Consider the following 8,301-nt stretch of genomic DNA (forward strand, 5'->3'; position numbering starts at 1 on the left):
CAGCAGAGCCACCTCTGGCCTGAGGGGCCATGGTATTGGCTACACTGGGGGTTCCTGAGGACAGGACCCAGGGCCTGTATCCCCTGGCCAGCACATCTGCCATCCAGGAGGCCCAGACACACGTACCAACGGAGGAAGCATCAGTACCTAAGGAATGCAAGGATCGGATGGAGGTGGCATTTGGCCTGTAGGACGGATGCCAGCGGGAGTGTGTGGCCTTGAAACGTGGACCAGGAAACCTAATGTCCCTGCTATTGGCCTCTGTGGTTCCACCAGAGATCCCCAGACTAAGACCCCCACCCTCCCACTGCTGGGCAGGCCTGACTCCCCCTGGAATAGCTCCTTGCATGGCACCCCCACCTGCCAACTCTGCAGACCCCTTCAGCCTGTCAGCACCACCCCTGCCACACTCTCTCCAGCCCATCTCTTCTCTTCTGGCCTCAGGCACTGCTTCTTTGCTATGGTGTCCACATCTCTGTCTCTAGCACCAACTCTCCAGGGCTCTGGGCCCACCTGCCGATGCCCTCTAGACACCTACACCAGGAACACCTATAGGAACCCCCAAATCAACCCTGCCTGTTCAAGCCAGACTTAGTATCATCTCTCCTCCAAACTGCTCACCACCCAGTGAAGGCCCCACCACCTCCCATTGCTGAGCAGGAATCTGAAAGTCACTTTGACCCTCTCCCTCCTCCTGTGTTCCATCCATTTAGTCCCTAAATTGCCCTTCAAGTTTGTCTCCCACTCCTGTTCCTCTGTGCCATCCCAAAAGATAGATGGCCACCACCTTTTGCCTGGCTTAACGAATTTCTGCCTCCCTTTGCTAGCTGCAGCCACAGTTAACCTAAACTGAAAGCCACTCCATCATCCTCCCTTGCCTGGATGCCTTCAATGGTCCCCATTGCCTCACCATCAAACGGCACTGAAGGTGCTGGCTGACCTTGCCCCTGCCCCGCCAGGCTCTCCTGTTCACTCCTTTGAACACCCCACGCGCCAGCCTCAGCAGACCTTGGACTGTTTCCCATCCACACCTCACAGGTCTCCACTCCAGCCTTTGCTCAGCCTGGACCTGCTGCCCGGCAAGCTCCTCTCTCCCTTTTGCCTGTGAACTGCCCTCGTGCTCCTTCAGGAAAGAGGTCCTCCCCTCCCTTGCCCACAACCCATAGCCCCTTCTCCACATCTGGGATACAAAGAGGCTCAGCCCTGGCTTGGGGAGTTGTGTTACCACCACCTCTGTGTTAACTCTCCTGGACAAGACTGTCGCTGCTTGGGGATGGGAGATGGGAAGAAGGGACGGAGGGCCCAACAGGGCAGGAAGGGTGCCACGTTCCCCGGCTGGCCTGGCAGGGAGGGGCTGCATGTGGGGGCTTTCCCCAGCTCTGCCCTATTTTGTCTCACCTCCAGGCTTCTTTCCAGTCCTTCTCTGCCCTCCAGGGCCCCAGGGAGTGCAGGCAGGGGGCTGGACACAATAGCTGGGGCAGAGTGGGGCACTGCCCCAGCCAGGGTGTGCTTTTCTGGGCCTGTGGTGACAGTCTGGTGCTTGTTTTTAAAGAAAATAGAATCAGAGCCCCTATTTATAGCTGGAGGCCACAGCCACAGACAGGAGATGGATGGGGTTGAGGCCGTGCAGGCTCCTGCTCAAGCAGGGGCTCGGAGGTGGGGCCATTCCCAGGCCCCCTGTCCCCCTTTCTCAGCCTCCAAGGAAGTGCCTGTGGGATCTTGACATTCCCTGGGACAGGATGTAGCCTGAGCTTGGGGGCAGGGGAAGGAGGGGACTTGGGTGAGGGGGTGGAAATTTTCTCTCAGAACTGGTCCCCGGGGCTCAGAGCCTTTTGTGGGAATGGGTGGAGGTGAGTGTGGGGGGAGCCAGAGAAGGACCTGTCGGGGGGTGGGGGTGCCAGTTGCCACCGGACAGGGTAAAGGAAAGGGCCAGAGTGATGGGGCAGACAGAGAGAGACAGGGATGGGGAGAGAGAGATGGAGAGGAGACAGAGACAGGGGTGGGGGAAGAGAGATCTGCAGCCCAGATGACACCGTGAATAGAAGAGGAGATGGAGGAAGCAAGGGAAGACCTGAAGTGGGCGTTCTGTCCCACAGAAAGTCTTCACGGTGTTCTGGGAAGTCTGAGTTGGGTCCAGGTGAGGAAATGCAGGAATTAGGCATCTCTGTAGCCTGTATTCCAGAAGGCCAGGCCTTCCCCACTCCTACCACCCCCAGGGCCCAGCGCCTGGAGATCCTCTGTTCCTGGCAATCTAATGCTGGGAGGCCCAGGTCCATCTAGAAGCAAAGAAAAGTTCTGGGGGCAGAGCCGATGCAGATGGGTTTTGTCACTAAGATTCCTGAAGAACTGTCCTGGACAGAGGGGACAGGGTAGTTCCAGGACAGCTGAGGACAGGCCTGGGCTCTGGCTTGCTGGGAGGTGAACTGCCCAGGTCTGGAGAGGTTACAAGCTGAGGCTATGGCCTGGGCTCACACCTGCTGCCAGCCTCTACTCAGACCCCTCCCGTGGTTGTGCCGTTGGGGGCTGTGGGGTGGCTGCAGCCTGGGGCACGTGTCATGGAGCCATAGCCACAACCAATGACTCAGACAGTTAAAAAAAGGAGCAGCTTTGAGCAGTGACTCAACTGGCTCTGAAGGGGCTGGGTGGGTCTGGCTGGTACGAGATGGGGTGGTCTGGGTTTATTTTTGGAAGGGCGGGGCTGGGGCCAGGGGGTGGAAGATGGGAACCAGCGGTGGAGAGGAGCCGCTGCTCTCATTGCAGGAGAGCCCCAGGGCTCCAGGCCAACTTAGGAAAGCAGTTTCTCCATGCCAGGGAGCTCTGGCAGGCTGGGCTGCCCCTCAGCCCTGTTCAGATACCGGCCTACCTTGCTGTGTGGACCCGGACAAGCAGCCAGCTCTCTCTGGATAGAAGCAGAGACCCCTGTCCTGTTCCCAAGAGGCTTGAGCCCAGAATTTTATAGCTGGCCTTGGAGAATAAAGATCCTACTCAGAGGCCCATAGAGGGACAGAAGTCTGCCCAAGGCCACACAGCAGGGCCAGGTATCCCAAGGGCTGCCATTACACATTTGCCTCAGGTCCCTACAACACCTCTCCTGCCCTAGGGCTGTCAATAGTTGGAGGGACAGGCCCCCATCTGAATACTTACACCTGGAAAGGCTCAGCTAGGCTCCAGATGAGTGTCCGGAAACACACAGGCACCAGATGCCCAGAGATGGAGCCTGAGCCAGGGGCAGGAGCCTGGATTCTATTAACATACATCCGGGGAGTTGGTCAGTCTCTGCCCAGTGGTCTGTTCAGAAGAGCTACCTCTATGAGGGTGAAGGCAGAGGATACCCACACACTGGGACTCGCCTAGGGGACCTGGGCTCTGGCCAGCCTCTTTATCCAGAATGTCCCTCCAGCTGGCACTCCCCTAGGCTGCTCAAATCATTCTGTAGCCATTTCCCAAGACTCACTTCCCCTCACCTCCACCAACTCTGATCTCATACATACATGGACTCAGGCACCACCCGTGACTGGTCCAAGTAGCCCAGGGCAGAGAGGGTCCCTCGTTCCCTCAGTCTCGATTCTGCTCCTCATGATGCAGCCACTACTGCTTAACGAGTGGTGGTAATAGCCAATGGGAGCTCCATGGGAGCCATTCGCATCACCGGGTCCTGGGCTCCCACCCCTACCTCCAGAGGAGCCCCCAAAGGGTGTGCAGAGAGCAGAAAAAAGAGGTTTCTCAGCTCACCATCTTATTAAAGGTTCTGATGCCTGCTCCTTCTCTCCATCCCTACCCATCTGCTCTTGGGCCAGGGTCTGAGTTTCATTTGGTCATTTTTCCAACAGATTGATTGTGCTGCCTCTCGGCTCAACAATCTCTATCCAAGGGGCCATCAGGCTTTGGGGTGGGGCTTGGTGGGGCTGGGAGGGGCTGCCCTGCTTCTCCTCATGCGGGAGAGATGTGTGGGCCTCTGCCCAGGGAGTCAGTCAGATGCAGGGCCTCCCATCCCCCCTTCGGAAGGGTTCTGGGCTGGTGGGTGGAGGCTGCCCGATAGCTCCCTTGGGCCCACCTCCCTTTTCCCAAGTCACTTCATCCCATACACTCTCTCCCTGGGCCAGTGCACCCAACCCCCTGCCTTGGAAACGTCATCAGAGATTTCCAAGCAGGAGCCCCGCTATTGCTGGGCTCGCCCCTGCCAGAAGAAGATGGTCCTCACAGAACAGCAGCAGCCTCAGGAGCAGGCGCCTACTGAGCATTTACTCCAGGCAAAGGGCATCCATCCTCAACACACATAGGAGGAAGGAATTACTTATCCCCATTTCAGAGAAGAGAAAACTGAGGCTCAGAAAGGCCAAGTCACTTGCCCAAGGTCATATATGAAGTGGTAGGGCCGGAATGAAATCCTAAGTTCTCTAACACCGTGCATGTCCTTTACCACTGTGAGCCTGGCCTGCTGCCTTCCCCAGCCTTGTAGAGCTTCCGCAGCTGAGGACTCGGAGGAGGGAGAGGTGGGGCCTGAGTCAGGACTGAGGCGCGGGAGGGGAGCTTGCTCTTAGCTGCTCCAAGACGCCCAAAAAGGGTGATTTGTTCCTTCTCTCACCACAGTAGGATGTGTGTGTGTGTGTGTGTGTGTGTGTGTTTGTGTGTGTGTCTGGGCCTGACGCCTGGCTGGCTGGCCTCCAGCTGCAGGAGAGCCGGGCTGGCCCCAGTTGCTGTGTATAAGGGAAGGGGCAGGGAAGGGCTAGTGTCGTGGGAATTAGCATCCTGGGCCCACTGATATTTATAGCTGCCCCCTCCTGAAATGTGGGTGGGGGAGGGGTTGCTTAGGTGGGAACGGAAGTTGGTCTCCTCCTCGGCCTCCTCTATCTCCCCAGAGAGCAGGCTGGCCCGGGCTAGAGGCCCTGTCCAGTGTCAGAACTGGGGGCTGTGTGTTCTGATTTGGGGGTTTCCCCTAGGCTGCTGTCTCAGGGGTTGGACACTCTCCTTGTTAGGCCCAGAGCCAGGCTGCTGAGCATACTGATTGTGGGTGCATGAGTGTGTGTGCGTGCATGCATGTACATGCACACCTACTGGGTTTTACACTGATGGAGGTCATGGAATGGGGGCAGAGGACAGGTGAAGGTTGGGGGTGGGAAAGCCTTTAATCCCACAGTGATGGAGGGCAGGGTGCCAGAAGGGGGGCAGACCAGGCTGTGCGCCTCAGTAATCAATGGTTGGAAAAGGCTCCCAGGGGTGGTACTGCTGGTGCTGGACCGTGAAGGATAGGGAGAAAAAGAAAGGACCAGTTGCAGGTAATGGCTTGGACAAAGGTAGAAGGGTTTCAGAGATCATGGATTACTATCCCATGGTCTAGTTTATCAGCCAGCCTGTGGGACACAGCATCGCCTTGAATGTGAAGGCTGATACATAGGGGGAAAGAGGGCTCAGCACAGCCATGGTGTCTTTAGGCCTGCAGGCAGGTAGCACCATGAGGCTCCTGCCTACCTGGATGCTCAGAAATGTCCCATTGGTCCTAGGAGGGATGCTCGGACAGGAGAGGGCAGGTCCCCAGGGTTGGCTGGAGGAAACTGGGATTATATTCTGCTCCCTGCCTTCAGGCACCCAGATTTTGCTCCACTTAGGGAAGAACATCTTCCAGGAGCCATTGGTATCAATCTTTATTTGGATTCTTTGAAAGCCAGGAAGTCCTTTCTTGTATTTGACCTGAGTCTCCCTTGCTCTCAGTATGTTTCAGCTCAAAGTAATTAGTTGGTTTTCTAGCCTTTTCTTTTTTTTAAGCCACAGAATGCCTTAACAAAACCATATCTTACACAAAAGCCCAATCTATAAATATATGTTCATGGGACTGCTACGTATGAATCAGGGTGGGGCAAGCATCTTGTATTCCTAGAAAAGGGAATGAAAAGCTCCGAGCACCCTGGACACAGTCTGAAAACCCCTGGTTGGCTCAGTGATCTCTATGCCCCTTGTGAGCCCAGTCTGTGTGCAATAAGATAGTGGAAACCTTTGAGAAAAGCAGATGGGAGGTCTGCCCTCGGGGAGCTGCTGGTCCTGTGGGGAAGGCCATACCCAAACCAGCATACAAGGACAAAGAGCAGAGAGGCCTGGCTCCCACCCTGCTAAGGACTTGCTGTGTGACTCTGAGAATGCAGCTGCCCCTCGTCTGGGCCCTGGTTTCCCTATGAAACATGGAGAGCTGGCCTGGGGTGGGGAGTCTCTGCAGTAAGGTTTGGGTGGGGAGGCAGCCTCACTGACCCACCATGACAGTTAAACCACAAGCAAAACACACTGAAACAGTTTAGCATGAGCAGTGGTGGGAGGCCTGGCTAATGCACACCAGAGCTGGCAGAGCTGGCTCTTCCGCAGGCTGGGAGCGGCAGGGACGTGGGCAGGAGCTGAGCAGGAGGAGGGAATGGTCAATGGGAGAGGCACTGTCCAGAACATGGGTGAGCCATGCCACCAAGTCACCTTGAGGCAGCCCCCTGAGCCACTACCCTAAATCTGAGACAAACGTGGCTTTATTTGCTACCCAGGTGTCGGAGGAAGGGTAGCAGGCTTTCTTGAAGAGGATTTGTTTATGCTGTGAGGAAGTAGGGAGGGTTTAGAGAAGTTGGGGGCACTTGCTGGAGGGGTCTGTGGAGACGGGAACAGAGATCTGGGGTCCTCAGGGAGCTGTCTCTCTCCTGAAGACCTGTCTCTCTCCTCTGATGGGAATCTGAGTCCACTGGTGTGTGGCTGCCCACCTGGCCTGATCTGAGAAAGTAGGCTGTTGGGGGTGAGTGAGAATACCATGGCCCGTGTGCCCGAAGAGTGGCCTGAGGCCACTCCCTGCTATTCTCAGAGCCTCAGTTTCCTCAACTGTAAAATAGGAATGTTTCTTGACGTTTAGGGCTGTTATAAGACTGCAGGACAACATGGTTAGTGCCCCTGACAGGGTGTCTCTGGAGGGAGGAGCTCTGTTACAAAAGAGCTTCATTTTTTCCACTGTTTGGAGTTATGGACCCTCCTGAGAAGCAGAAAGAGCTAGGAGCCCCTACCCCAGGGAGAAACCAAGTACATAACTGTTCATACAAATTCAGTTCATTAAAAAATTAGTCATACACATTAAGTAATAATGGCCAGATAGTATTTTTGAAACACACCCCAAGCCTGCACCTGGAGGAGTCTTAATTCTAGAAGCCTCCACAGACTGGACACAGGATGGATCGGGGGCATGTTGGAGGCAAAGGGGGAGCTGGCTGGGGCCAGCAGTTGGGAGAGAGGCAGTAAAGGAGCAGGGGGACCCGGAAGGGAGCAGGCTTGAGTCCCAGACCCAAAGGACCCCCTTGTTCCTTTGCTCTTGGCACTGAACCAGAGGCACAGCATGGCACAGCACCCCTGCCCCATCTTGTCCTCACCTCCTTCCCCGAAGGCACCACCCAGCCCAGGTCTGTGAGCATGGCTAGTGTGTGCACGGTTGTCTGTGCTCATGTGTGCACCCACATCCGTGTGCACCAGCGAGTGTGTACGTCAGGGTTATTTCCAACTCCCCCTCCCCTGCCCACTCCCTCCTGGGCAGCACGCCCAGTTCCCTACACACTTCCTCTGAGCACTCCACACACACCCACAGCCCCCCCGCCCCCCCCCCCCGCCGCCTTCCTCATCAGCCCCGGGCCCACCTGGCGCAGCCCTCTTCTTGGGCCCCCCAGGCGGGCAGCGCTGAAAGGCTCTTCTTGTCCTGCCTGGGCAGGCGGGCGAATGTTGGGAGGGGGGCTCAGTTATACCTGGTTTTGGAACAGCTTTTTCAGAGTCTGGGTGGGCTGGGCCAAGGGCCCTGGCCCCTGTTCTGCTCTAGAGGGCTGGGGCAGTGTACACACACACACACACACACACACACACACACACACACACATAGAGACAAGGCTCAGAGGCTGTCTCCAGCACCGCTGATCTTCCCAAACCATCCTTAGAGGACACAGACTCTACCCTGGTTCAATTCCTTGCACCCGATGTCTCCCCGTCCTCACCCCAGCCCTGCCCTCAAGAAACCCTATCAGTGCAAAGCCCCCAGGCAGGTTACACAGGAACCCTCTCTGCCAGGTACTCCCTGCCTGAGTCCCACTTCAGCCCCTCACCTCTGCCTTTCACAGTCAGCTATGCCAGGCTGGAGAAGAGGTGTGGGAGCCACCGCCCTACATGCACTGTGCTTACTCTGACCTCCTGGTTTTGCTCATGCTGTTCCCCTGACTGTAGCCGCATCAGCTCAGACACAAGTCTCCTCAATGCCTGTGGTTCTTCTGGGCCTCCGACAGGACTCAGAAGGTGCTGGACAACACT

The 8,301-nt window shown here is 56.6% G+C and overlaps 1 protein-coding gene across 1 annotated transcript in view; it reads right to left on the minus strand.

Annotated features, from left to right (window-relative positions):
* The window catches only part of CSPG4 (chondroitin sulfate proteoglycan 4), a 35,124-nt gene that overhangs the window by 24,320 nt on the left and 2,503 nt on the right, over positions 1 to 8,301 (minus strand).

This window comes from Camelus ferus, chromosome 27, assembly GCF_009834535.1.
Source record: "Camelus ferus isolate YT-003-E chromosome 27, BCGSAC_Cfer_1.0, whole genome shotgun sequence".
NCBI classification, from domain to species: domain Eukaryota; kingdom Metazoa; phylum Chordata; class Mammalia; order Artiodactyla; family Camelidae; genus Camelus; species Camelus ferus.